The following is a 27,931-nucleotide window of genomic DNA, read 5'->3' as shown; positions in this document are numbered from 1 at the left end:
TCAGAGAATGTAGGAGAATATCAATAGAAAAGTCTGGAAGTTTTCTTCAATTAAACCAATATAAATTGATGGAACAAATTGGACAGGTAATATATACTTTTATTTATGGAGTGTTTCACTCTAAAATCCATCCACTCGCCCAAACTGTTAGTAAGAATAAAAATAAAGTCGAAAACTAACAGAAATATGGGCAACAAAAACTTTGAAGGGGATATGGAAGATTAAACCAATTTTTTTTAATTTACTAAAAAAAAATAAAAATTATTTACCCACAGTTATAGTTAATTCAGTCGGCCATTTCCTTGGTTGTGTGCTCCTGCCCTATATTATCCTATGACACCCCTTGACTACTCTGATATCAGCTAAAGAGTTTTTGGGGGTCAGTTAGAGCCATTGCCTGAAAAATTTGCGGTCGGACAAAATGGATACATCTGGATAAAAGAAAAACATCCATCTGGACTGAATCTGTAATATTACTAAAATTAAAGGAAAAACAAAGAAGAACGGCTTAGACGAATGTCTTGACTATCAAATTCCTGTTATTCAGTTTAAGGGAGCAAAAGGAAAATGAAGGCACATAAGCAGCAAAACAACATTGTGAAGCGCAACCTTCCCGCTATCGCAATATACTCGTATATCATTTTTAAAGAGCCCATGGAGCTTCGGTGACAATAAGTTATAACGTTATACCTCATCAAGCGCGATCTGGGCGTACAAACACGAACCGCTTTTACCTTCTACCTTTATACTGATCATATTAGAAATATATTATCCGTAAGATAACCAAATAAAAAATGTTATTTCCAAGCGTAGAAGGTTATAAGTTAAAAAACACGGAAGATATAATTTTTCAATATTATTTTACCACTAATTTTCCGATTGTTCCTATGGGGGATATATGACATAGTCGTCCGATTATGATAAAATTTAATTCGAAATTAAAAATGTTTTATGTTTTATTTAAAAATGTTTTATCCAAGCTTAGAAAGGTATATGTTAAAAAACACCAAAGATATATATTTTTTTAAATTTTTGTCCCCAATAGTTCCTATGGGAGCTATAAGATATAGTTTCCCGATCCGGCTGGTTCCGACCTATATACTACCTGTAATAGAAGGAAGACTTTTGTGTACGTTTCAGCCCGATAGCTTAAAAACTGAGAGACTAGTTTGCGTAGAAACGGTCGGACAGACGGACATGGCTAGATCGACTTGTCTTGTGACGCTGGTCATGAATATATATACTTTATGGGGTCGGAAATGTCTCCTTCACTGCGTTGCAAACTTCTGACTGAAATTATTATACCCTCTGCAAGGGTATAAAAATATGAAAATACAATTTTAGGGGAGAATGATCTCACTGCTAAGAGCACCAACCCTATTATGCGATCCAGCTAAAGCAGGAAAAGTTGTAGACGATGTTTAAATTGAATAGAAGGTAAAAGCGGTTCGTGTTTGTACGCCCAGATCGCGCTTGATGAGGTATAACGTTATAACTTATTGTCACCGAAGCTCCATGGGCTCTTTAAAAATGATATACGAGTATATTGCGATAGCGGGAAGGTTGCGCTTCACAATGTTGTTTTGCTGCTTATGTGCCTTCATTTTCCTTTTGCTCCCTTAAACTGAATAACAGGAATTTGATAGTCAAGACATTCGTCTAAGCCGTTCTTCTTTGTTTTTCCTTTAATTTTAGTAATATTACAGATTCAGTCCAGATGGATGTTTTTCTTTTATCCAGATGTATCCATTTTGTCCGACCGCAAATTTTTCAGGCAATGGCTCTAACTGACCCCCAAAAACTCTTTAGCTGATATCAGAGTAGTCAAGGGGTGTCATAGGATAATATAGGGCAGGAGCACACAACCAAGGAAATGGCCGACTGAATTAACTATAACTGTGGGTAAATAATTTTTATTTTTTTTTAGTAAATTAAAAAAAATTGGTTTAATCTTCCATATCCCCTTCAAAGTTTTTGTTGCCCATATTTCTGTTAGTTTTCGACTTTATTTTTATTCTTACTAACAGTTTGGGCGAGTGGATGGATTTTAGAGTGAAACACTCCATAAATAAAAGTATATATTACCTGTCCAATTTGTTCCATCAATTTATATTGGTTTAATTGAAGAAAACTTCCAGACTTTTCTATTGATATTCTCCTACATTCTCTGAAAGGACGTCTTCGACTGCAATGTGGACTTCCAAAAGGACTACTATATGGGCTATATGGCACATTTGGATAGATAGGACGACTTTCAATTGATTGAGGTTTTATTGCCGTATTATGTTGTAGGGTCGCAGAAGAAGTTTTGGTGGGCACTTTTTAAGGCTTTCGGTACCCAAACACGAGCAAAGTCTTTGGAACACATTCCAACATTTCTGCAAACTCTGAAACATCTGTGCAACACTTCTTTTGTACTTTTGTTGGGAAACGATAGTCTGGAATCCGGTAGTTACTCGTCGCAGACCTTTGCTCATGGTAGAATTCCAAGGACTGAGATTTAATAAACCTATCCTGTTCACCCAATGTACTTATTTGCACAGGATTTGCAATAATTGTTTTATACGGATTGACAACCTGGGTTTTATACAAACTTTTGTCGGTAATTAAAGTTTTTGAACAATTGCCTAGTTTTGATAAGGCCTGCGGTACTTTAAAATCATTAATCTTATGATTTTGAGTAAAATTATCTTCGTCTAAAATTCTCTTTTCATCTCTGAGCCCTCCGTTTTTGATGGTTTTTGAAGTTTTTGTTTTACATTGAAAGTCAAATGGCTTTAAATCATTGAATTCACATTTTATTTTCTCAAGTCTTTCGTTATCACAACCTCTTGTTTGCTCAGTCAATAATCCGAAATTATCATTGTTAGTTTTGACTTCAATTTCAACGTCCTTACTTATATTTCCGGCATTCGATTTAATTGGCAATTCTATGTGATCCATTTTTAGTTTCACTGTAAATACAAAATGCATCACGGGTATTATTATTTTGTCATTATTTGTTTTTATTTCCTTTTTTTTAAATATTTTTTGCGTGCCAAGTATATATTTTTTTTATTTAAACTCAAACTCAACTAAAGCGCTTCTTTTTGTTTTTGTAGTGAGATGCTTAATAAGCAGAATCGAACCTTCTGTGAAACACGTCTGTAAGGATTTTTACGCAACAATGGTTTCTGAGTAATTTTTGTTAAATTGTAAAAATAATTTTGGATAGTAAAATAAGAAACCACATTTCAAATATCCCAAAATAAATCCTAGCTTTCGAGATCTCAGAATTTATAAGGACTGACAGACAGATGGACATTACTCGGCTAGCGATTTTGATATACTTTGTGGGGTTCAAAATAATTTCTTTACCTGTTACATATTTTCCGACGAGTCTAGTTCAACCTTTTATTGAACCAGTTACGGGTACAATTATAATTTAAATTGTGTATGCTAATGTATCTTAAAGTCTTAATCTTAAAGGAACCCGGAAATAATTATAATTTGAATCAAAAACCGAAAAAAAAAATAAATTTCGTTTAATATTGTTGTGGTTTTTATACCCGTTACCCGTAGGGTAAAAGGGTATACTACATTCGTCGAAAATATATCACAGGTAGAAGGAAGCGTTTCCGAACCCATAAAGTATATATAATCGTGAGCAGGATCACTAGCCGAGTCTATCTAGCCATGCCCGACTTTCCGTCTATCGTTATGAACGCTGTTATCTCGGAAACTATAAAAGCTAGAACAGTCAAACGTGGCATGCATATTCCTGGGTTTCCTGCGCATCGCAAGTTTGTTTCACGTCCACTCTAATGCCCATAAACGGTTAAGTCTGTTTGCCGCCCACATAACATCTACTGAAATAACCGGTAGCCGGTAGGTGGCGTCCTAAAATAGCGCTCTGCTGCTTATAAAAATGTGGCACTCTTAAATCTATCTGCCGCCCACATAACATCTACTGAAATAGCCGGTAGTTGGCGCCCTAAAATATCGATTGCTGTTCTTATATCTCCATTTCCCTTTTGCTCCCTTAAGCTAAGCAACGGGTATCTAATAGTCAAGGTACTCCTTTATAGCATTCTTCCTTGTTACTTTTATCTATAGTTGAGTGCCTTGGCTAGACCGGCAAGTGGTGATGTTATGATATTCTCCCCGAATTCAATTTACCATTTATAAAAATTAAAAACTAATTTGTTCTACCTGTTCGTTCAGCAGTAGCTTTTATGGTGCAGTTCATGTGACAAAACATAAACTTTCAACATAAACATAACTTTTAAAGACTTCTCCAAAATTATTATTCCATTCGTATTGAAGTATTGAGGGTTAATCTATTACACTTTAACAATAATATTTTATAATACAATATTAATTAACTACCCGATTTATTAATTTTTAAGTAACCAGATTGCAGGCCTATTTAGATTTTACACACTCACATTTTTTGATTATTTCCGACCAACAAAAGCAAAACAACATATTAAAACATATGTGTATGTATTTTTGTTTACTTTATAACTTAATTTCTCTCAGCGTTTATAAGGACAAACAGACAGTCAAACAAAAAGACAGGCGGATATGCTTAGATCGACTCAACTGGTGTGCCTGATCAAGAGTATAAATACTTTACAGGGTCTGAAACTTTTCTTTCTACTTGAAACATACTTTTCGACGAATCTAGTTCTCCTATTTAGCTAGGGATAACAGGTATACAAATATTTTAAAATTAAACTACCCATATCCTTTCATTACAGCGCTACCACTTCTATCGTCATTTGGGAAAAAGAGACAAAAGCAAATCCGTTTCGTATTTTGTTGTGCCGCTGTCGTTCCATTTTCTCTCGCCTTTTTGGATCTATGTAGAGCTTCTGCATAAATGATAAGCGTTCTTCAACTAAAGGGAGCGCAAGTGAGATGTATGTAGATAGCAGCAAAACTTTAGAGCATGTCAAAATTTTCTTGGCAAATATTTAGGTAGTGGAGAGAGCAATATATTTCAGTGTGGCTTCATACGAATATTTGGACATGGCTATAGTTATCCTGATCAAGAATATGCGGTTGGATTCTTTACTTGGATACATTATTTTTCAAACGAAAATATAACAGGTAAATATAATCTAGGTGAAACGGGTAAGAAAATAAACTTAATCTTGAGGGCCGAAGATAAAGCCGCAATCAAGAAATAATCCATATCGGACGAATAGTTAAATTTGTTCGTTTCCAGATTTCTTGGTTTATGATGATTAAGCCTCCTCTTTTTCACTTGTATCTTTTGAAATGTTGTCTGACCTTGTGAATTTCTTCCTAACGTGTGACCAGGCCTGATCGTACCTTTTTTCTTGAATTTGAAGTGACGCCGTTAGGTTAGTGGTTATCCTATCAGGGTCCTGGCGGTAGTGCCGCCTAAAGAAATGTCAGTTATGTGTGAACTTTGATAATTTCTAATTCTTCTAATGTCGGTAGACGTTATAGTAAGCTCAGGGTGGTAGATAGTAATCCACGGCACTGATCGTAAACGTCCAATCTAGCAGTCTGGTTTTCCCTTGATTTTTAAAAGACCATGTCGGCTGTTGGCTAATAGTTTCCGTAAGCCAAAGACGCGGCGCTTATTTGCGCTAAAAAGATTATGGAGCTAGTCCTGTATCGAGTCCTGTATTTCCATTTGTATTTTGTTGGATAGCTGAGCACCCAACAGAGCAGCACATAGTTAAAGTCTGGGAAAAGTTTGTGTTTGTGGTTGCTCCTTATGGTGTTTTTAACGCATCAGTAAAAATATGCAATTGTTCTCTTGCTCACCATTTTTTAAGCTTTATTTGCAGATCCCAGCATTTTACGAACCTAATCTTGCTGCTATTTGGCTGTGTCTGCGCCGGGCGCATAATATTCCACGTAGAAATTCTGTTATTATGCTAGGGCCCAAATTTTGTAAAACGTTAGGCGCTAAGACATTCATATTTCTCTTAGTTTAGTCGAAAATATCGGATGTTGACGGCCGAGGATCTCCGGCAAAAACATGGTTTACAGGTTCATTGCTTCAATATCTTTTGCGAAAACAGCTCGGTAAATCCGAAACTCTTGCAGTATTAACAATAATTCGACCTGTACAGAAATATCCATATAATTTACATATCCGTACAACTGATAAAATTCAAACATCGTTACTTAAAGGGAGTAACGCTAGTAAAGATGCTGCTTAATTTAAAGAATTATGTCATCCCGACTGCTAATATTAGTCAACGAATGACAAATAATTTACGTAAAATATTGAACCTTCTCCTTATCCGTGTGTGAAATTTTAGATATTCGTTCGCATCTGACGCACTTGATACCTGCGACCATCCGATCGCCATTGTCAACTGAAAACAGGTTCAACTATGTAGCATCAGCCGGCATACTGTGTAGATCATTTTAAATTTTAAATCTATATATATAAAAGAAAGTCGTGTTAGTTACACCACTTATAACTCAAGAACGGCAGAACAGATTTGGCTGAAAATTGGTAGGGAGGTAGCTTAGAGCCAGGAGACGGACATAGGATACTTTTTATCCCGTTCGACAGCGTTCCTCTGTTACTTGACATGAAACGCCAGTCACTATAAAACGTGGTATAACAAAAAAGAATCAGACTTGGAATAACAAAACGCAAATGACAGCTATGTAATTGACGTAAAATGACAGCTATGTAATGACGTATGGATGACAATTTGATATTTGTAAGAAATCAATATTAAAACTATTTCTATTAAATAAATAATTAACAAGTGGATTGAAGTGAAGTGAAGTTTAATTAATAATGCCGCGTCCAAGACGATCGAATCTTTCCTGACAAAGCCGTAATGCAAGAAGAATACAAAATACTGCAAATGAAAGGACTGAAGAAGAACAAGAAATTGCACGTGAACAGCTCCGCAATAGTATGGCTCGACTTCGTGCTTCTCAATCACGAGAGCAAAGTGAAGCAGCCCGTGAAACAGCTCGGTTGGCAATGCAGAATCGTCGAGCGAACAACAGAAGTCAACAAATAGATAATTTGCGACGCAGAACAAGATATTTAGCTGATTTGAATCGAGATGCGTTTCGATACGATTGCAGCAATGATTACAGCTTGCATCCTAGCGTTTGCATTGGGCAAATAGAAATTGTTTGCGAGTATTGTGATGCATTAAAGTTTTCCGGAGAAACGCCTGGATTATGCTGTGTTAATGGTAAAGTGAAATTGCCAGTGTTGACTCCGCCACATGAGCCATTGTATTCATTGCTTTGCGGCGAAACACAAGAATCACGCCACTTTCTTGCAAATACTGGAAAATACAAAAGTTGTTTCCAAATGACGTCATTTGGGGCAGACATTATCGAAGAAGGAGGTTTTAATCCGACATTTAAGGTATTTATTTTTGTACTTACATAGAATGTAGTTAAAGAATAACTTAGTTTATCTATTGGTATGTATTATACTACTCTCCTACAGAAAGAGTGTTTATAACCCAGTTAATACTGTCTGTTTTTTATTTTGTAGATACAAGGACAGATTCACCATCGAATTGGATCATTACTACCTTTCGTAGATACACAGAATAAATTTTTACAAATATATTTCATGGGCAACATGGAAGAACAACTTGATCGACGCCTAGGGATCAATGCAGGAATGAAGCGAGCAATTCTTCAAGACTTGCAGTGTCTGCTTCATGAACATCATGCGTTGGTCAGGTTGGTCGGAACAGTCCCTTGCAGCAATCATTACATTAGCTGAAAGGCCGGCTGGCCGTTTGTGATTCAATGCAGAGCTGTTGTGCTACATTAATACGTTGGTGGGCGCGGAGGTGTACCTCGCTGTAACTTCTTCCCAGACGGGCAGGTTGGCCGTCGTTCATCAGTTGTAGAACTAGAAGTTTATGCTGCAAGGAAAACTGTCCTTTTTTTCTTGCTATAGACTCAGTCAAGATCAAATGAATATGAATTTAACGGCAGTTGCCGGAGTTGTTTAGAATAGAACTTTTATACTTTATTTAATAAACGCCAAAAGGGAACTAACTTAAAGCTAACAATAATAATAATAAGAGATTCATTTCCGTTTTGGATGCATTCATGAAGAAATCTACTACAAATTTATTCAAGTGCATGTTCATCAGTGAAAATTTCAGTCAGTTCATACATGCAAACAGCACCACTTTGCAGTTTTACAACATAGTGTACCCGTTTCTGAAAGTACCCAAATGGATATGCCCAAACCTGCAAAACTCGCTTTGATCTGCGATATAAAAAAAACGACACAAAAACAAAGAAGAACGCTATAGTCGAGTGACTGATTTAATTTAAGGTAGCAACAGAAAAATGTGTATATACAAGCAGCAAATTTATATTGTTAAGCGTCCCCTACCCCCTATTTGAATATATGGTTTGTGGGCGGCAGACTGATTTAATCGTTTTGGCCATTTGTGAGCGTTAGAGTAAGAGTGTTGTAGCCGTTAGAGTGGGCTTGGCACCCCGCTGAAACAAACTTGAGCTGCACAGAATAACCAATTTTTTAGCTTTTATAGTTTCAAAGATCTCAGCGCTCATACGGCATAGATCGACTCGGCCAGTGATACTTCCTTCCATACATAATTTCCGACGAGTCTCATATATTTCCTTTCCTATTTTCCTATTTTATCAACTATATTTATGTGCCTAATTAAATTAAAATTGTTATACCAGTGAATTAATTAAAATATAAATACCTTTTAAAAGTTAAAGTAAATTATTTAAATCCGACTGTAATAGAAAAAGTATTATGCAAAAGTCTAGTCTCGTCAAGCGAGCAAGTGTTTAAGGGCTAAAACAGTCTCCCCCAATTTTCCCTTATTTAATCTACACCAAAAAAATGAGTATTAATGCCATTATTTAGGTGTCAATACTGTTGAGTGTCAAAAAATCTCTGATACGAAAGACATGAAATTCTCACTATTCTTGTGTCATTTTGATATTTTTTTGAAAGTATCAATTTGGTGTCTAAAAGACAATACGCATTGGCATTTTGTAGAAAGAATATGTAGTCACATAGACACAATTTTGAAGTAATTTGAAACTGAATAACTTTTTGATGTCAAGACCAAAAATAAAAACAAATAAATTCTTTTGCAATTTTTTTTTTATACAACGATGTTTCTTAAATTAAAGTTAATAATATTTGTTTTGCTAAAAAACGCTGTAACGTAAGATACACATTCCTGCGTAAATATGTATGTATGTAATCACCAACGTTCTTAATATACATAAATATGTATACACAGAAGATATGTCTGAGAATAGCATTAAATTATTAATATATTAATTTATATAAGATTAGTATAATTATGTGAAAACTACTTACCTGATTTAAAGAACACTTATACTGAAACTTTTGATATTTACATTCGTCTTCTTTTCAGAGCGTCCAGCTCACAATGATTTATCGATAACTATGTATTGCTTACACCATAGGCGCAGTTCGAATTTCGAAAATAAAAACACAATTATTGGTATCGAAGAGACCTTGGATTTGGTCAAAATGACACTTGTTAGGATCAAATACGATTTTTCATACGACGTAGTATACTTTTGACACTCATTTGGATCAAATTGATCCCAAAAAATGTATCCTATGTATATTGTCATTTTCAACCACACTTATCAAATTGACACTCAAAGATTTTTCTTATCGGCTCCGGTCGTAATGCTATGTTTACCAAATTTCCTTTTGATCTCAGATCTCAGCGTTCATACGGACGGACGGACAGACGGACATGGCTAAATCGACTCGGCTAGTGATCCTGATCAAGAATATATTTATGGGGTCGGGAACGCTTCTTTCTACCTGTTAAATAGTTGAACACATCAGGGTAAAAATGCATACTGACAACGAAACTTTTTGAGTTTTTTAGATAAGCGCTAAGCATTTGACACGGTAAATCACGAAATTCTTTGTATTAAGTTAAAACGTCTATGTGATTTCCCGCGTGCATCAGTGCAACTAATATCTTCTTATATGTGCAATGAAGGGCAGTCGGTTTTTGTAAATTATGTGAATTTGTATTTTTTTATGTCTGAAACGTGGCGTGCCTCAAGGTCCTAGGTCCATTACTATTCTCAGTGTTTGTTAATGATTTACCTAGTAATATGTCAAACTGTGAAGAGTATGTAAAAACTGCAATTAATATAGGATTTAAGTTTAATCAAACATTGATCAAAGACTTCTTACTGACCAAAATAAAAGAGACATTTCTACGGAATAGGGGTAATCAGTGACTGCAGCTCCGTTCAATAATGTGGCAAGATATAATTATAATACACAAAGAGCTGACTATAAAATTTTTCCTTTCAATTAAAATCTTTAACATGCCACTAAACTCCTGGACAAACCTTAGGGCCCTATTAATACTCCATAAAATTAAAAGCAGACAAGAAATGAAAAATTGAAAAAACTGTATGAAAAACTTACTTTTAGTTCGTCAAGAAGAACCAGAAATATAATAAGATTTAAGTGTAAGTACCTATGCACAAGGAGGCAATTTCTTGTATATGCTGTTCGTACTTGGAACCAACTGCCTCACTCTATCAAGGCAATCAGTAACGAAACTCAATTTAAAAACGCACTGGAAGACTATTTAAGGGCACAGGCTGACTATTAAACTACAAAATTAATCTTATTAATATAAATTTAGAGAAAAAGTGAGAAGTAATTAAAATGGATATTCAAAATTCAAATTTAAAGTTGAAATTAAAAAGTAAAATAAATAAAATAAAAACTAAAAACTGAAAATAAAACAATAATAATAATAGTAAACATCAAACTGATTATATATTCGAATTGTTTTTATTAAAACTAGTAATTATTTGCATAAAAAAAAGCAAAAGACAATTTGTCAAAACACCGGACACCGCAGCTTTTATTAAAAAAATGCTTAATCAAGCTTTAAAAAATGAAAGCATTTATGCTAGCGTCTTTACTTATACCAAGACGTGCTTTAACCGACACCGTAAACGCTTCGCTATGTGTCTCCAAAATACGTACACATCTACAAATTTTGATCGCCTATAGTCCAGAAGTCACTTCTAAGTCACTTCGGAAAGATAGAAGGACGTTAGTAAACATTTTAACAAAAAACAAAATATACATGAATCGCGTAAAAGTCACTTCTAAGTCGCTTTTGAGCGATAGAAAGGCGATAGCACACATTCCGATCGCGAAGAAGTAACTTCTGTCTGAGACACTTCTGGATGATAGAAAGGCGATAGCCAGTAACACGATAATTGCCGTTACCCTTTATTTCTAAAAATTCGTCTCCCTTTTTACCTGCTCTATTGTTTTTCGTCCGAGCGTCAGTTTATTTCGCAATTTGCTTGTCAGTCCAGTTTTGTATCAAATTTGTGTGTTGCTTTGTTTTTCGGAATTTTTTTAATTGTAACTGAACGAAGATTGCGAATTTACGTGAAGCCCTACGATTATTTTAAGATATTTTCACATTACCTGGAGTGATTGCAGTGAAATAAGCATTCAAAGATTCTCCACCTAATTATAAAAGGTAATTCCTTCAAATTTATTTGGCCCTTCTAGCATCTGTTTTGTCACTACAAGTATGTAAGTGACTTCTAGAAGATGAAAACTATCGTCCGCGATACTGCATTCGGATCGCGGAAGTGACTCCCGTCGGAAAGAGTCCCTTTGGCGGAGTCCCATTAGGTAGTGCGTGTTACTATAGAAGTGTCGAGAGCAAAATGCCCAAATCTTTTGCCAAATCAAGAAAAACATAATCAGAAAATCATAACAGAACTTCTTCTTGCAGAGTTTCGATGTTCGTTTTGTGATCACAGGCCAACCAATCTGAAAATATCGTACAACCGCAAAATTGCAGGCAAGACCGTTTGCCTACAAATAGTTAATGCTTAACCGAAGACCGAAAAGAAAAGCACCGGTGAGAAACTGTAGCATCACTTTTTATGTTTAAAATTTCAGTTGGCTAGAATTTTGAATGTCGACCAAAATGACAGCCTCTTCCTAAGACTTGCCGCCGATATCAGTTTATAAACATAAGGGAGACAGTGTGTGCTCGTCAGCTAACAATATGGGCACAGGTCAGCTAACAATATGGGCACAGGTCATGCAGCCAGAAATGATGCAGGTTCCAATCCATAAATAACAGTTTGAACACCCGCCATTGGTCCTGGGGATAATTCCTCCACAGAACGCATTCCAAATAGATGTCCTCCTTCCAAGCCCAACACAACAGTACATTTTGCAGATGTCTCCTGTTATAGCTACTGGATGAAACCAAAGAAAAGTGTATAAAAGAAGAAAAAAAAATAAGATAGCTCGGTCGAGCATAACCGTTCCTAGAACACGATGCGGAGTGGCTAAATGTATATTTTGAGTAGTGCTCCAGTTGCCGATGTCGTAATTGAAGCTATCGGTCGGTTGTGCTCGGTGCGATAACTGCGGTAATGTTACCTGAGTATTTGGGCGCTCGGGACTGCATTATGATATAAACCTAGTGACCTTCTGTCATTTAGAATCTCCTATCCCTGTTGCAGATGCTTAAAGCTGGATTGTTAATCGAGATGTTGTTAGGTGCAGCTCAGAGTCCACAGGGAATAAAAAACCACATAATTTATTTAACTAAAACGCTGGCTATTCCCATAGCACAATGTGGCAAAAAATACAGTAGAGGTGCAAGGCATTACGGATGTCACTCTATGTCACGATTTAGTGGGGCTAAATTTCTCAAAAGATGTAGGGTTTTGAACTTAGATTTACATGTATGGCAATTACTGGATTTTCATTGCCTGACTTTTACTTGATGACCAGTCTTAAGTTAATTTATACAAGGGACTAGACTTTTTGCCTCAGCTTTTAAAATTTTGACAATGATAAAGAGAGGGTTAGGATTTGTGGCAAGAAATGCAAGTCTACGGGTATTGAAAAATCGGTTACTTTTTGCCCGATTGCCCGGCACAAAGTTTGACATGCAACATCCATAGTCTCGTCCAACATCGCTGCTACAGAAAAGATGCCATACGATCCCACGTCGGAATCAAATTAAAAACGAAGGAAGTTTCTCTAAACGCTCTTTCCATTTTGCCTGACTTGCCAGATCGAGCTTTTAAAGTAGTAGTTAAACGATGATGCATACTGCGATTTCTTCCTTATCCGACATTTCACAGTGCTTCAAAGTGGAACTACTCTGCATCGCCTTTAGCCAAGGATCTCAATATTGTTTGCCTGAAAAACTAAACAACAAATATCAAACCTGTTTTGCATCAAATCTAAGCAATAGCTTAGTTTCCAGTGCAGAGTCCTTTAGACATGATCGTAGATGTTGCAGCATTTCGTGGTTGGTAAGGTTAAGAGGTCTGTCTATGATCGTAGTAATCATAGAATAAGACTCTGACCACTTCCCTTCGCCACCAAGCCATTTCGAAAGCTTAAGCCAAAAGCCAGCAAATGTTTAGCGCTCTTTAAGAATTGAGGTCGAAACGGTTATTTAAGTACTAAAGTTTGTCGCTTAATTCACTTTTAATTTTCTCGAAATCTAATTACTTGAGCTCGTTGAGAACCTTTTTAAATGTTTCTTAAAGGCTCTACTAGACGATCTACTCTATTTTATAGTGCAATTGCGATGTAAAATCTGTGTTTGCGTATGCAATAAGGAAGAATGTTATAGTCAAGTGCCTTAACTATCAGATAACGGGTAAGGGAGCAAAACGGCCGTGGAGAGCAGAAAAGCGATATTGTAAAGCGCCATCTACTAGCTATTTGAATTGGGCGGCAGACTGATCTAAGCGTTTCAGCCGTTTGTGGGTGTTAAAGAGGGCTTGGCAAACTTTTTTTTATTTAATAAATGTGTTGATGTGACAGATATATTCAGTTACATTTTTTTGTAGCACGAGTGTTGGAGTGAGCGCGGCAAATCAATGGATGGGTGTTGATAAGAGAAGTAGATTTCAGTTAAAATTTTTTTCTACCATAAAAACTGTAGAAGATTACAGTTTTGTGGGTAGCGTATTGTGGGTGTTAGAGTGGCAGTGGCACCTTCCTGCTGCGCTGCGCAGGAAGTAGATTTTGAGATATTTTATGGGGTCCCAATACCTGTTATATACTTTCCTCCGAATCTATACTACATTTATTCTATGACTAACGGTTATAAAGAGGAAAAGCGTGAAAGGTCAAGGATAAAGCGGTCCTTTATTTGGCCCTCATATGCGAGCTTGCTTAATCAAAAAACGTATTTTTTTTAATACTTATTACTTTAAATTTGAACTCTTCACAGAATTTAATACTTAACTGTAGTTTTGCGACGAATATCAAAGATCGAGACACATCAATAGATACTTATGATTTGCATCAAAAAGGTTGAGTTAATAAGCTTTTCTGTTAGCTGTTGTGAAATCGCAGAACGAAATTCAGGTTTGGTTTCATGCTAACAATTTATTTGCGAATTGTTACGTGGTCATATTAATGCCCGAAACCTGAAAACGCGTCCGATGTTCGGCACCATTTTTGCCGGCATAAGCTACGTCGCATACTCTGCAAAAGATTTATCCCTAAAAATCGATAAAGAGAATGACTCAAGAGAGTCGGAAAATAGGATAATGCAATTTGCCAATTAAATTTAAAGTCCAATCTTAACCGGAAATTGGGTGGTGGGTCTATCAGAGTTATTTGAAATTTAGCTCTCGGCTCAGATATCGACAATGATATTTTCTCCTAGGGCATTCCCATTGTCGGGGATATTATTTATTTCACTATCGGAAATATTGCTTTCTGGTTCATTTTCTACATGAATTTGCCATGGTTTGAATATTAAAAATGATCTCTTTTTGATTATAATCATAATAATTAAATATATAAATATGAATATAATTAATATTATTGTAACTATTGATTAATTTCAATTTATGACTTTAGTATGTTAATGTTATCGAATGAGACTTCCGGGTCATTATATATAATATATTCGGATACTAAACAATCGGTATATATTCGAGCGGTGATGTATTTCAATATCGTATTGTATACATTGGTATAAGATATACTATTAATTTTAGAGGTGCTTATTAAAGTTAATAATTATAACCTATTTAATGAGTGTCGCTAACTACTTTCTCCATTTACAAAAATGGCTCAATCTAGGATTACATTTACAGTTTTAATTTTTTTGTACGATTTTGTTACAAAAAGTTTTTTTTTCCATTTATTAATTTGGTCAAACAGGAACCTTCTGGGTTAAGTGTGCAATAATTATTAAATAGTTCGTAAAATTAGACAATACATTGTAACGAACTGATTTCTTTGGTTTCTGCTCGCTACGGTATTTGTGCGGATAGCTCAGTAGATTGTGTGCGTTCGTCCCACCAAATTTATATAAACATGACCGCCCAGTAGTTCAGTGAAAAAGCACAGAATTCTCGGGTTCGGAGTGGGTATGTTGCGGGTATAACTGCAGTCGGCTTGCTCGTCTCGCTGTCTCCGACGGTGTGGGTCGTCTTGTCGCTCCTCGAAGATCCTTGACCGCTGATTGCTCCTGACGTGGCTGGTTGTCTTGTCGCTCCTCGAAGATCCTTGACCGCTGATTGCTCCTGACGTGGCTGGCTCGATGACTGCTCGGCCACGATTCAGACTCGCTATGGGGTCAGCCGTGCGGGCTTAGGGAAGCGTCACCGTTCTCAGACTAGGGTGAACAGACTGACCAGCTCTCCAGGATCACTCCTCTCAATACCCGACCGCCTGCCCCTTGCTCTGTCCCGGATGGTCCCACGGGCTTCCGCTCAGATCGTGCGAACAGTCAAGGCAGAACGCCAGGAAGCTGCCTCGCTTTTCACTTCGCTTCTGTGCCTCGTGTAAACGAACGTTCCACCCTAGCCTCACCCTTCCGCGTACTGTCCGTGCCGTTCCTGCGGCCTCGATCCTCCTTGCGTGGCCGTTGCGGTGTGGTGTTCTGTTTGCTGGTGGCGATATCCTGCGAACTACTCCTGACAGGTGGCTGTAGGTCTTGACTTCTGTGCTGGGTTCGAGGGTATACGATCCGGGACTTCTCTCCCTTCTAGCTTGTGACTCTCAGCCTGTTGCGCCGCTCCGGGACTTCTCTCCCTTCTGGCTCGCTACTCTAGGGGTTCTGTTACGCCGCTCCGGGACTTCTCTCCCTTCTGGCTTGCTACTCTAGATTTCAAATCTCAATCTAGTAGACCCTCCAGGCGTACCGCCAGGACTTCGTCGGCAGGACAGAACAGAACTTAGCCGTGTGGCGCCTCCTTAGACCTCAGCCACCTGTGTCTCAGTTCGGAGATTCCTAGTAATCCTAATCCCGAACGTCTCGACGTGACGATCTTGCTCCTCGTAGGCTCCCACGGCGCTGCTTCCGACGACTCCTTGCTCTCGACTGACTGCTCGCTCTTGACTGACTGATCTCGACTGAATGCTCTCGACTGAATGCTCTCCACTGGATGACTGATCTGAATGCTCTCGACTGAATGACTCCTGCCGAATGACTGATCTTGACTGACTGATCTTGCTGCCAGCGCCCTGCGAGTTTATATAGGGCCTCTGGGAACCGTTATTTCCCTTTTGCACACGGCCCGCCAAAACTCTCCACATCGGGTCCAAAGTCCATGGTTCCTGTTTGACCCTCTTGTCCCTGACGCACTGCTTCCCGCCGCCGTTCAGCCTGATGCTGCCGTCCCGCTGATCCCGGAGACGCATGCGGCATGTTTGTGTGCCGCACCGCTGCTGAGATGTGGCACCTTCTTTCCAAGGTCCAAAGTCCGGTGGCGTCCCGTTACTCCTTTTTGCACACGGCACTCTCGCTCCGCCCGCCAAGCCTCCGCTCTCTCCTTCTCCATTGTTGGTCTCCAAACTCTCTTGGTCTCCGAACCCTCTTGCTCTCCAAACTCTCTCGACCTCCAAACTCTTGTCTCCAAACTCTCTTCCTGTCCAAACTCTCTCGCTCTCCAAACTCTTGTCTCCAAACTCTCTTCCTCTCCAAACTCTCACGTTCTCCGTCCTCGATCTCCAAACTCTCTCGTTCTCCGTCCTCGATCTTCAAACTCTCTCGTTCTCCGTCCTCGATCTCCAAACTCTCTCGTTCTACGTCCTCGCTCTTCGCCGCGTCGCCACTACGCGAATTCACCGCGTACCTGGTGAGCGGCCGGCCATCTGCTGCTGGGATTTGTGGGGAGTTATTAAACTCCTCACAACATTAATAATTTTCCAGCATGTGAAATATCATATAGCTGCCATAGGAACAATCGAAAGTTAGTGGTAAAATATTATACAAAAAAATTATATCTTCGGTGCTTTTCAGCATATAACGTCCTACGCTTGGAAATAACATTTTTTAATTGGTTTTAAATTTCGAATTAAATTTTATCAAAATCGGACGAATATATCATATAGCTACCATAGAAACGTTCTCAAAATTAGTCGTCAAATATAAAAAATTATATATTTGGTGTTTTTTAACATATAACCTCCTACGCTTGGAAATAACATTTTTTAATTAGTTTTGAATTTCGAATTTAATTTGATAAAAATCTGACGTCTGTCAGAAATAATCTCAAAATTAGTCGCAAAATATGAAAAAATTATATCATTTGTGTTTTTTCACATATAACCTTTTAAGCTTGGAAATAACATTTTTTGAAGTTTTAAGAATTTCGAATTCAATTTAATAAAAATTGGACTACTCTAACATATAGAAGTAAAAAAAAATTGTAAAAAAAAAATAATGTCATTTTTTTAATAAATCTGAAGTCAGCAACAATACTTAAAATTTCACATGGTGTTACTAAAGTTAATTAAAAAGCATTGCTTGGTGTCGTAAAGACCATTTGTTTGTACTGACAATAGTACATCATCGTCCAAGATATGGTAGGTTTACAAGATTTAAACATTTAAACCGATGAAGGAATACTAGATTCATCGGGAAAATGTAACTTGGTGAAGAAAGTAAAATTTAACATGAAAATAATAAAAACAAAAAAAAAAAAACGATAAAAATTGCCGCAATTTTTTTTAATTCATGCCAAATTTTATTTGTGGCTCGTTTCAAAAAACGCGTCATGTTTTTCAGTTGTTTATTTATTTTTTAATTTGTACCTATATTACAAATTTATTAATTTAAAAATTTTATAGGAACTCATTAATATGTAATTAGTTTAGCAAAACTGGCAACTCTAAAATTCAATTACAAGAGACCATGGCTAATCGCCAAGTTCTATTTGCACTTAAGGTGGTCATCCCGTGTTAAAACCGTTTGTCTAAATGTATTTAAAACATTTTTTTCAACTAACGGTTAAAAGATACAATTTGAAATTCCATATATTTAGGTAATGTTTATGTACATTAGTTCATTAATTTTGAGTAAAACAAAATAAACACTAGAAGTTAGAGCACAATAAAGTAAGGGTTGTAAAAAAAAAAAATAATCCGCTGGCTATCAGGATTCGGATTCATAAAAAAAAATTCAAAGGCATTTTTTATCATTTAATATGTTAGAAAACGTGAAGGTTTTTTTTGATCCCTCCTATACGATATAGTTGTCCGATTCTACTCGTTGTCACTTAATAGTAGATTTCAGACTTTTGTAAAGGTTGCATCTCGATAGTTAGCACTACACTTGTTATTATTATACATTTTTTCTTAGTTACAAATTAATTGCTAATAATTTTTTTTATGAACGGATCGATTTGAAAATATTTTTTCCATCCGTCTGGACGTTGAAAATAAAAATTGTATTCATTATTGACCATCATCCAGAATCCCGTGATAAAAATTAAATTAAATAATACTCATTTAAGTGTCTTAAATTAGACTACTAAGTTATGTTTATATACATATACATATGTATATCATGTTAAAGACAAAACGCAGGGAACGTAAAAATTTGATGGCTTTGCTAAACAACTTTGGATTTCTAGAATTTAATATACGTTTTTGTGAAAATTATATCTTATAGTAGATAAGGCATACACACATTGCACATGTATATTTTTATTTCTGGAGAATACTGTTAAAGCAAAAACTTACGAAAATTATTTTTCGGAATTATAAGCTATCTTTATTGATTTGGATTATAGAAAACAAAGCGTGACACAATTTAAGCCTTGTGAAGCGACATTTGCAAAAACTTAAAATTAAGTGCTATCGGTTAGTATTTGTCCTTAAAATACCAATTAGGGCATTATGGTGAACGCCATATCACACACTGGTTGATCTAGTATAGCAGAGGCGCCCAAAAATACTTCCAGATGGAAGATATTCAGTAAAAAATTGTTGTACTGCTATTATGAACACAATAAGATAAACGAAATAATAAAAACAAGAAAAAAACCATACGTTAAGGAAGCAATATACTAGAAAATGACTTTTTAACACTTAAATTCAATTGCATACTTTTAGCTTAAGTAAAATCTCAAACTATATTTTATTTAAAAAATCAATTTTAAAATTCACAATTGAACATTTTTCGTTTTAACGTCGATGTTTGCCTTTTAAAACATCGGACGAAAACAACAAAACACAAAAGAGCGTACAAAGCAGAAAGTGGCAAAAAGTTGGAGTTTCATCAAAGAGTGAGACGAAATTGGCCACTTTTTCTTTATCTAAAATCTATCTATGTACAATAATACACCACTTAAAATGTTCACTGAAGAAACACTAACTTTAAAACATTAACACAACACAAAATGACATAACAATTACTCAGTTTTAGGTTTATACCTTTATTTTTAAAATTCATTTTATTAAACGACAATTAGACGTGATTTAAGAGTAAAAATTAATATTTTTGTTTAACGTGCAAATTAAGTTTCTCACTAGTGAATTAATTAAAAAAATTTATTTTCATTTATTAATCACTAAATCACTACTACAATCTTTTAATAGGTCGAACTTAGTTAATTCACTGTTCGTTTACTTTTTCTTGATATGTACTACTGCTCGATTCGGATCTCAAAAATGGACTGCCTGATCTCTAGTTCAATGATCAATAATCAAACCTCGGCTTAAGAGATTTTATCCCCAAAAATTGATAAAGAGAATGGTTCAAGAGAGTCGGAAAATAGGATGATGCAATTTGCCAATTAAATTTGAAGTCCAATCTTGGCCGGAAATTGATGTTTACATTAGCGGAGTTTTAGGGACCGCTTTGGGGATCTTTTTGTTTACGTTAACGGACCTGGGGCTCGCTTTGGGGATCTTTTGTTTACGTTAGCGGACTGGATGTTTACAGCATCCGTTTGATTTGGGCTGCGTGAAATTGATCTGGGTGGGAATGAATCGGAGGCCTGGTTGAAAGAAATAGCTGACCACGGGTTTATCTCGGGTCTGTCAGAGTTATTTGGAAATTGGCTCTCGGCTCAAAGTTGTTTATAAATTGTGTAAGAGCGCCTAAATTATGTGTCATATAACTCCTCCCATTCTAAATTTAATCGTCCCGATTGATTGGAACTGATGGGTATATTGAATGAAATTGTTGGGTTAATTCGACAATGATATTTTCTTCTAGGGTATTTTCATTGTCGGGTATATTATTTATTTCATTATCGGAAATATTATTTTCTGTTTCAATTTCTATATGAATTTGCCATGGTTTGAATATTAAAAATTTTCTAAATTTGATTACAATCATAATAGTTAAATATATAAATGTGAATATGATTAATATTAACGTAACTGGTATTTAAGTTTGTTTAATTTGAATAAATGGATTTAGTATGTTAATATTATCGAATGTGAGTTCCGAATCATTAGATATAATACGAGTATATTCGGATACTAAAAAATCTGTATATTTTCGAGCTGTGATGTATTCCAATATCATATTGTCTACATTGGTGTAGGAAATAGTATTAATTTTAGTGGTGCCATTAAAAGTTATTAAATATGACTCATTTAAATGAGTGTCATTAACTGTATTTTCTCCATTTACAAAAACGGCTCCATTTTGGATTACATCTACATTTTTATTTTTTTCTCGGATTTTGATATAAAAGGATTTTTCTTCATTTAGTAATCTAGTGAAACAAGAGCCTTCTGGGTTAAGTGTGCAATAATTATTAAATATTTCTGTCTTAAAATTAGACATTACATAGTACTTATTTCTACATTTTGCGACGTGATTATCAATTAATAATTTTCCATCATTATGTGAAATGGATCTTGAATTGTAAACGTCACAACAATCGGTAATAATAGGGTATTTTATGTAAATTATAATAAGATCTTGATGCAAAGCGATTTTAAATTCAGATATATCTAAAGGGTAAAGAAGGAAATCATGGTTCGTGTAATCCATAATTCCGGATTTGGTTTTAGCTACCAGCAATAAAAGGTACATTATTATAATCATTATCTGTAATTTGAAATCAGTTATTTAATATTATCTTTATGAATCGTACGGTTTCTGTTATTTATAGTAACTTTATTAGGGACATTTTCCTTGACTACTTGTTTTTTATATCTAGAATTAAGCTTGTTCCTTTCCCCGTATTTCTTTTCGTAAATTACCTCTCTTAATTCTTATTTTGTCTATCTTTATTGTGAAAATGTAACATTTTCTCTTGGGCTTCGTGCAATAATTTTGGAATATCATCGTGTTTGATTTTATCAAATAATATATCAATAGGTCGATGATTGGTTATTGAATGAATTGTTAAATTGTATTTTTGTGCTGCTCTAATTATAATTTCGGGATAATCAATTAAATTAAGCTCATCTTTAATGCAGCGTGTAATTTCTGTTAGGATATAGTGACCCCTTTCTATTTGTCCGTTGGACGTACTGTGTCGAGGATCTGCAAAGAATAGATTTATCCCATTTCTTTGAGTAAAAGATTTGAATTGGGATGAAGAAAAACTTGGTTTGTTATCTATCAGCAAAGATTTGGCTAATGGAAATTGTTGTAAAATTTCTGAAACTTTATTTTCTATATTTAGTTTATTAGGGATGTATTTTACGACCAAGTATTTCGAATAGGAATCTATACAAATAATGAATATAAGAATTTGGGCGTAATAAATGTCCTTAACTTTTTTGTATAAATGAAGCCAATAATAAAATCTAGTTATTTGCTTATAATTTTCATCAAGCCCTCTATGAGCCGTACAATGAGTTTCTGTAATTATAAGATATCTGTCCTCAGTGTTATCGACATCCTGGACAAATGTCTTACTGTATAAAAATGTATTCATAAAATTGTCTTTAAGTGTTTTTTTAGTTCTGTAAAAATCTTATTAAGTACAGTGAACTCCTATTGTTATATTGGGTGGAATATACTTCCTTAAGATTGATACTAAATTTTCTGCAGTGTCATACTCTATTATATGTCTATTATTTCCGAAAACATTAATCGACTCATGTATTGTATACCTCCCCGTTGCTATTAGCAATTGTCGCTTAAACTGGTTTAAGGGTTTTCGGGTTTCTTTTATTACTTTCTCAAAACTACTCTCTGCTGAATGCTGAGTATTTTGATCTGAGACCAATTCATTACTTTCCGTTAAGTTATTTATTTAAATCCTAGATAAAGCGTCCGCAACAACATTTGTTGCTCCTGACTTGTAAATAATTTTGGGTGAATAGGATTACCACCTTTTCATCTCAATATTTGGATTTTTTTGAGAAATGGAAAATAAAAGAGGTTGATGATCATCTATACTGATCGATATTGTTAACCCCATATATGTAATTTCGAAGATTTTTAAAAGCCCATACAATGGCTAAAAGTTCCTTTTTATTGGTTGCGTATAATTGTTCGGTTTTTGTCAGAGTTTTTGAAATAAATGTAATTGGTTTTCCTTCCTGAGAAAGAACAGCACCAATTGCTAAGTCAGATGCGTCCGCTGTTAGAGTAAATTTTGTATTATAGTCTGGTTGTACTAGTTCTACTTGTGCAATTAATTTTTCTTTGAGCTCGTTAAAAGCTCTTACAGCTGAATCATCAAACTGTACTAAAGTTTTACGTGATGCCTTTATTGATACTTTGCCGTTTTGGCCTTCTAAATATTTTGTTAAAGGTTTAGCTATCTTTGCGTAATTTTGCACAAATTTTCTGTAATATCCTGTAAGGCCTAGGAAGCTTCTAAGCTCTCAAATATTTTTAGGTATCGGATATTTTACGATAGTAGAAACTTTTTCGGGATCGGTTTTTATTACATTGTGGGATACAACGTAACCGAGAAAATTGGTTTCTAATTTAAAGAACTTTGATTTTTCAATTGAAATTTTCATGTTTGCGTTCATCAAAATTTTAATAATGAGAATTAAATCTTTGTAATGTTGTTCAATTGTTTTTGAAAATATAATTATGTCATCCATATAAACGTGACATGTTTTACCCACTTGTTCTCTTAAAATATCATCCATCGCTCGTTGGAATATTCTTGGAGCGTTGGTCAAACCGAAAGGCATTCTTAGGAATTCGTATTTCCCGTTGTTTATTGAAAATGAGGTTTTCTGAATGTTTGGTTTATTCATGAGAATCTGATGAAATCCAGATTACAAGTCAATTGTTGAAAAGTATTTGGCTTTCCCAAGATTTGACAAAATCACTGAAGGGTCCTGCATTGGATATCTATCTGGTATTGTATCTTCATTAAGTTTTTTATAATCAATTACGAGTCTGAGTTTTGAAGTTCCGTCTTCATTGAAACCCTTTTTTGGTACTACTAGTACTGGTGACCTACTTGGCCTTATCATTTCTTCAATTAACATTCGATTTAATTCAGAATTTACAAAATCTGAAGCTGATTGAGCATAAGGGTATTCTATCCTATCATTTACGGTGTTTATTTCACCACGGATATCTGTCCTAAATGGAATCTGCATATTTATTTTTGAATGCTCTTCATTGATAATATTTAATATTCCGTTCTCCATATCTTTTCTTTGATCTGCAGATGATATTTTTATGTTGTTTATTTTTTGATTGTCGGATAGTTCAACGACGGCGTGTTCAGAATTTTTATATTCCAAACTTTTATTTTTGTCGGATTTCTCAACGACGGCGCGTTCAGGATTTTAAATTCCCAAACTTTTATTTTTGTCGGATATTTCAACGACGGCGTGTTCAGGATTTGTATATCCCAAACTAGATTCGCTTTGATTACCCATTTCAGATTCGGATCTGATTTGAGCTTTTTCATCAAAGTATTTTTTTAATATAAATTCTTTTAATGGAAGAATGGTTTTTCTTCTGTTAAAGAATGTTGGTTTAATATGTTTCCGTTATCATAATTTAATTTTTCTTCTATTCCATTATATTTATTTACTCCCTTAGCTGTATCAATTACCGCTCCTATTTTTTTCAATAGGTTATAGCCGACCAGTAAATCTGAGTCTAGCCCATCTATTTCATAAAAAGTATATCGCGTATCAAAAATAGTTATCATATGATAATATTTAATTATTGAATATCCATTCACTGTAGATACTCTTTTGTAAATTGGAAGCTCGTTATTATTTTTATAAATTCCTGTTCTTATATAACACGAGGTTGCCCCAGTGTCAATTAATATTTTTAATTATTTATTTATTTTTGGGTCATTTCTAATTAAGTAGGGTAAGCCTACTCCTGACTTTTGTCTAAAAAATGGTTCTCCTCAATGTTTTAATCTCATCGTTTTGTTAGCCGGTTGGTTAACAGTTCCAGTTGGTACCCTTTTATTTTGGGCTTGTCCTTGCTGAGTGTTCTGGGTCTCAAATTTTTTTGTTTGATCCCACTTGTTCTGACTATAATTATTATTTTGATATTTATTGTAGCCTTGATTATAGCCGTTGTAAGCCTTATTCTGAACCTGGATAGACTCGTCTACCTCCATTGGTTCCGGGTTATTTTGTGGCTGCCTATAGTTGTTCCACTGTTTTTGTTGGTTATTATTAAATCTACCCTGGTTCCAAGAATTATTTTTATTCTGATTATAATAACCGTAAGTATTTTTGTTCTGGTAGGTGTCATGATTAAACCTTAAATTATTATTGTTTCGCTGGTTACTATAACTATTGTTTTGCTGTCTAGTCTTGTGGTTGAAATGTGTTTGTCCATTTCCACTAGAGTTTGGCTCACTATGTTTTCTCTGAGTAGTAGAGAAGCTATTTGCGAAATGAGCCCTCATGTTGTTGCTTTCCAGTTCCTGAACTATGACCATTGCATTTGGTAGGTCAGGTGGATTCATTGAGAAAATAGTATCTGAAATTTGGCCGTTGAGGCCGGTAATGAAAACTCTAAGAGCTGTTTTCCTATGTTTCTCATTCATTTCCGCTGTTATAGGTTTGTTTCTACCGTAGGTCATAATAGTTTTATTAATTAGCAGAGTTAATTTTCTATTAACTGTACCATAATAATCCATTATGGATAATTTTCCCTGACTCAATACACTTAATTCCTGTTCAATAATGTGAATTGGTCTTTTGTCGCTAAAGACGAAGTCAAGTCTGGCCATTATGGCATCGAAATTTAATACCGTACCGTTATGGGTTAAGGCGTCGTTTGCCATTCCTGTTATTTTGTTTCGTAATATAGATAAGGCAGAATAAAATCTTTCACTCCCTCTGGCATACTGCCCCATGGCTACTTCTGCCGATTCTCTCCAGCTTACATATTTATCGTCTTCACCTTTATATTCCTTAACAGATAGTCCATTCTGGTGTCCCAAAATCCCTTGAGGAGGACACCAATAGCTCAAAAGATTGACATGTGGGAGGGAAGATTAACCACAAGGACGACATTCGACGTACTCGCATGCTTGTGGCCGCAGTACTCGAAATCCTCATGCTCCTTAAGATTGTTCAGCTGTAGAAGCCTTCTGATCAAGGCCTTAGTGACTAACGGCATACTTCGAAAAAGTAATGGTGCAATGTAAATGTATTCAACGAGTCAATCTAAGATAAATTGAAATTATGCATAATCAAAGGCCAATAGCCTGATATGCCACAACCAGAACTCAAGTGAAAATCAAAAACATTGGAAGCATTCAAAAATGCATTGAAATACATTTTAATCAAGTGGATCGATAGAGCTGATCCCGATAAACAACTAGCGAAGGCGAGTCTCACGATGCCTCAGGCATATATACATTTTATGTTTAAGTGAATTGGTATTCTTAAGAGCAGCAGTCTTTTAATGCACGCATGATTATATATATATATAGATAGATATATATATATAATCATGCGTGCATTAAATTTCTTGTGACAAAAATCTTTCTTGGGCTGCCCTTTGTTTACAAAAGTTTGGGAGATTGGGAAGATTGGGATATGGATTGTACATAAGTTTGGGAGCGAAGTCGCCCGTTTGGGATATTGATTGTATACAATAATTTGAGAGTAAGAGTGCAAGAATTTTGTATGTTATTGAAGAGCGGCGTCGCCTGCTCCGGACGTGGATTGTTCACATTGATTCAGCGTGGGATCGCCTAGGCTGCATATTCTTATTTTTTGGTACATAACTGAATATGTAGATATATCACTATATAAATATTCGTGCAGTCCAAACAGTTATTTTATAGACTGTTATTAGCCATTTGGCGGCGAGTATCAGCCTTGTAGTTATATGCCCAATTGCAAGAGCCCTTTGAGCGACGATGCAGTCGTAAATGGTCAGCATTTTTTTTCGCTGATGTGTGCAAATTAAGTTTCTCACTAGTGATTTAAATAAAAAAATTTATTTATTAATCACTTAATCACTACTACAATTTTTTAATAGGTCGAACTTAGTTAATTTACTGCTCGTTTACTTTTACTCGATTTGTACTACTGCTCGATTCGGATCTCAAAAATGGACTGCCTGATCTCTAGTTCAATGATCAATAATCAAACCTCGGCTTAAGAGATTTTATCCCCAAAAATTGATAAAGAGAATGGTTCAAGAGAGTCGGAAAATAGGATGATGCAATTTGCCAATTAAATTTGAAGTCCAATCTTGGCCGGAAATTGATGTTTACATTAGCGGAGTTTTAGGGACCGCTTTGGGGATCTTTTTGTTTACGTTAACGGACCTGGGGCTCGCTTTGGGGATCTTTTGTTTACGTTAGCGGACTGGATGTTTACAGCATCCGTTTGATTTGGGCTGCGTGAAATTGATCTGGGTGGGAATGATTCGGAGGCCTGGTTGAAAGAAATAGCTGACCACGAGATAAACTCGGGTCTGTCAGAGTTATTTGGAAATTGGCTCTCGGCTCAAAGTTGTTTATAAATTGGGTAAGAGCCCCTAAATAATGTGTCATATAACTCCCCCCATTCTAAATTGAATCGTCCCGATTCATTGGAACTGATGGGTATGTTGAATGTAATTGTTGGGTTAATTCGACAATGATATTTTCTTCTAGGGTATTTTCATTGTCGGGTATATTATTTATTTCATTATCGGAAATATTATTTTCTGGTTCAATTTCTATATGATTGCCATGGTTTGAATATTAAAAATTTTCTGAATTTGATAATAATCATAATAAATATATAAATGTGAATATGATTAATATTAACGTAACTGGTATTTAAGTTTGTTTAATTTGAATAAATGGATTTAGTATTTTAATATTATCGAATGTGAGTTCCGAATCATTAGATATAATATATTCGGATACTAAAAAATGAGTGTCATTAACTGTATTTTCTCCATTTACAAAAATTGCTCCATCTTGGATTACATCTACATTTTTATTTTCTTCTCGGATTTTGATACAAAAGTATTTTTCTCCAATTAGTAATCTAGTGAAACAAGAGCCTTCTGGGTTAAGTGAGCAATATTTCTGTTTTAAAATTAGACATTACATAGTACTTACTTCTACATTTTGCGACGTGATTATCAATTAATAATTTTCCATCATTATGTGAAATGGATCTTGAATTGTAAACGTCACAACGATCGGTAATAAAAGGGTATTTTATGTAAATTATAATAAGATCTTGATGCAAAGCGATTTTAAATTCAGA

General features: G+C 35.3%; 1 protein-coding gene across 15 annotated transcripts in view; it reads right to left on the bottom strand.

The window, feature by feature from the left end:
* Nucleotides 1-2,776: 2,776 nt before the first annotated feature.
* LOC108028850 (calcium/calmodulin-dependent protein kinase kinase 2) overlaps nt 2,777-27,931 on the bottom strand; it is a 243,822-nt gene continuing 218,667 nt past the window's right edge. For all 15 annotated transcript variants that reach the window (XM_050886206.1, XM_050886205.1, XM_050886209.1 and 12 more), the window contains one exon: nt 2,777-2,954. The gene's annotated coding sequence lies outside the window, so the exon portion shown is untranslated. The remainder of the gene's footprint in view (nt 2,955-27,931) is intronic.

The sequence above is a fragment of the Drosophila biarmipes genome, chromosome 3L (assembly GCF_025231255.1).
Source record: "Drosophila biarmipes strain raj3 chromosome 3L, RU_DBia_V1.1, whole genome shotgun sequence".
Lineage (NCBI taxonomy): Eukaryota > Metazoa > Arthropoda > Insecta > Diptera > Drosophilidae > Drosophila > Drosophila biarmipes.
The sequence above is the reverse complement of the archived record's forward strand: the minus strand, read 5'-3'. Positions and strand labels throughout refer to the sequence as shown.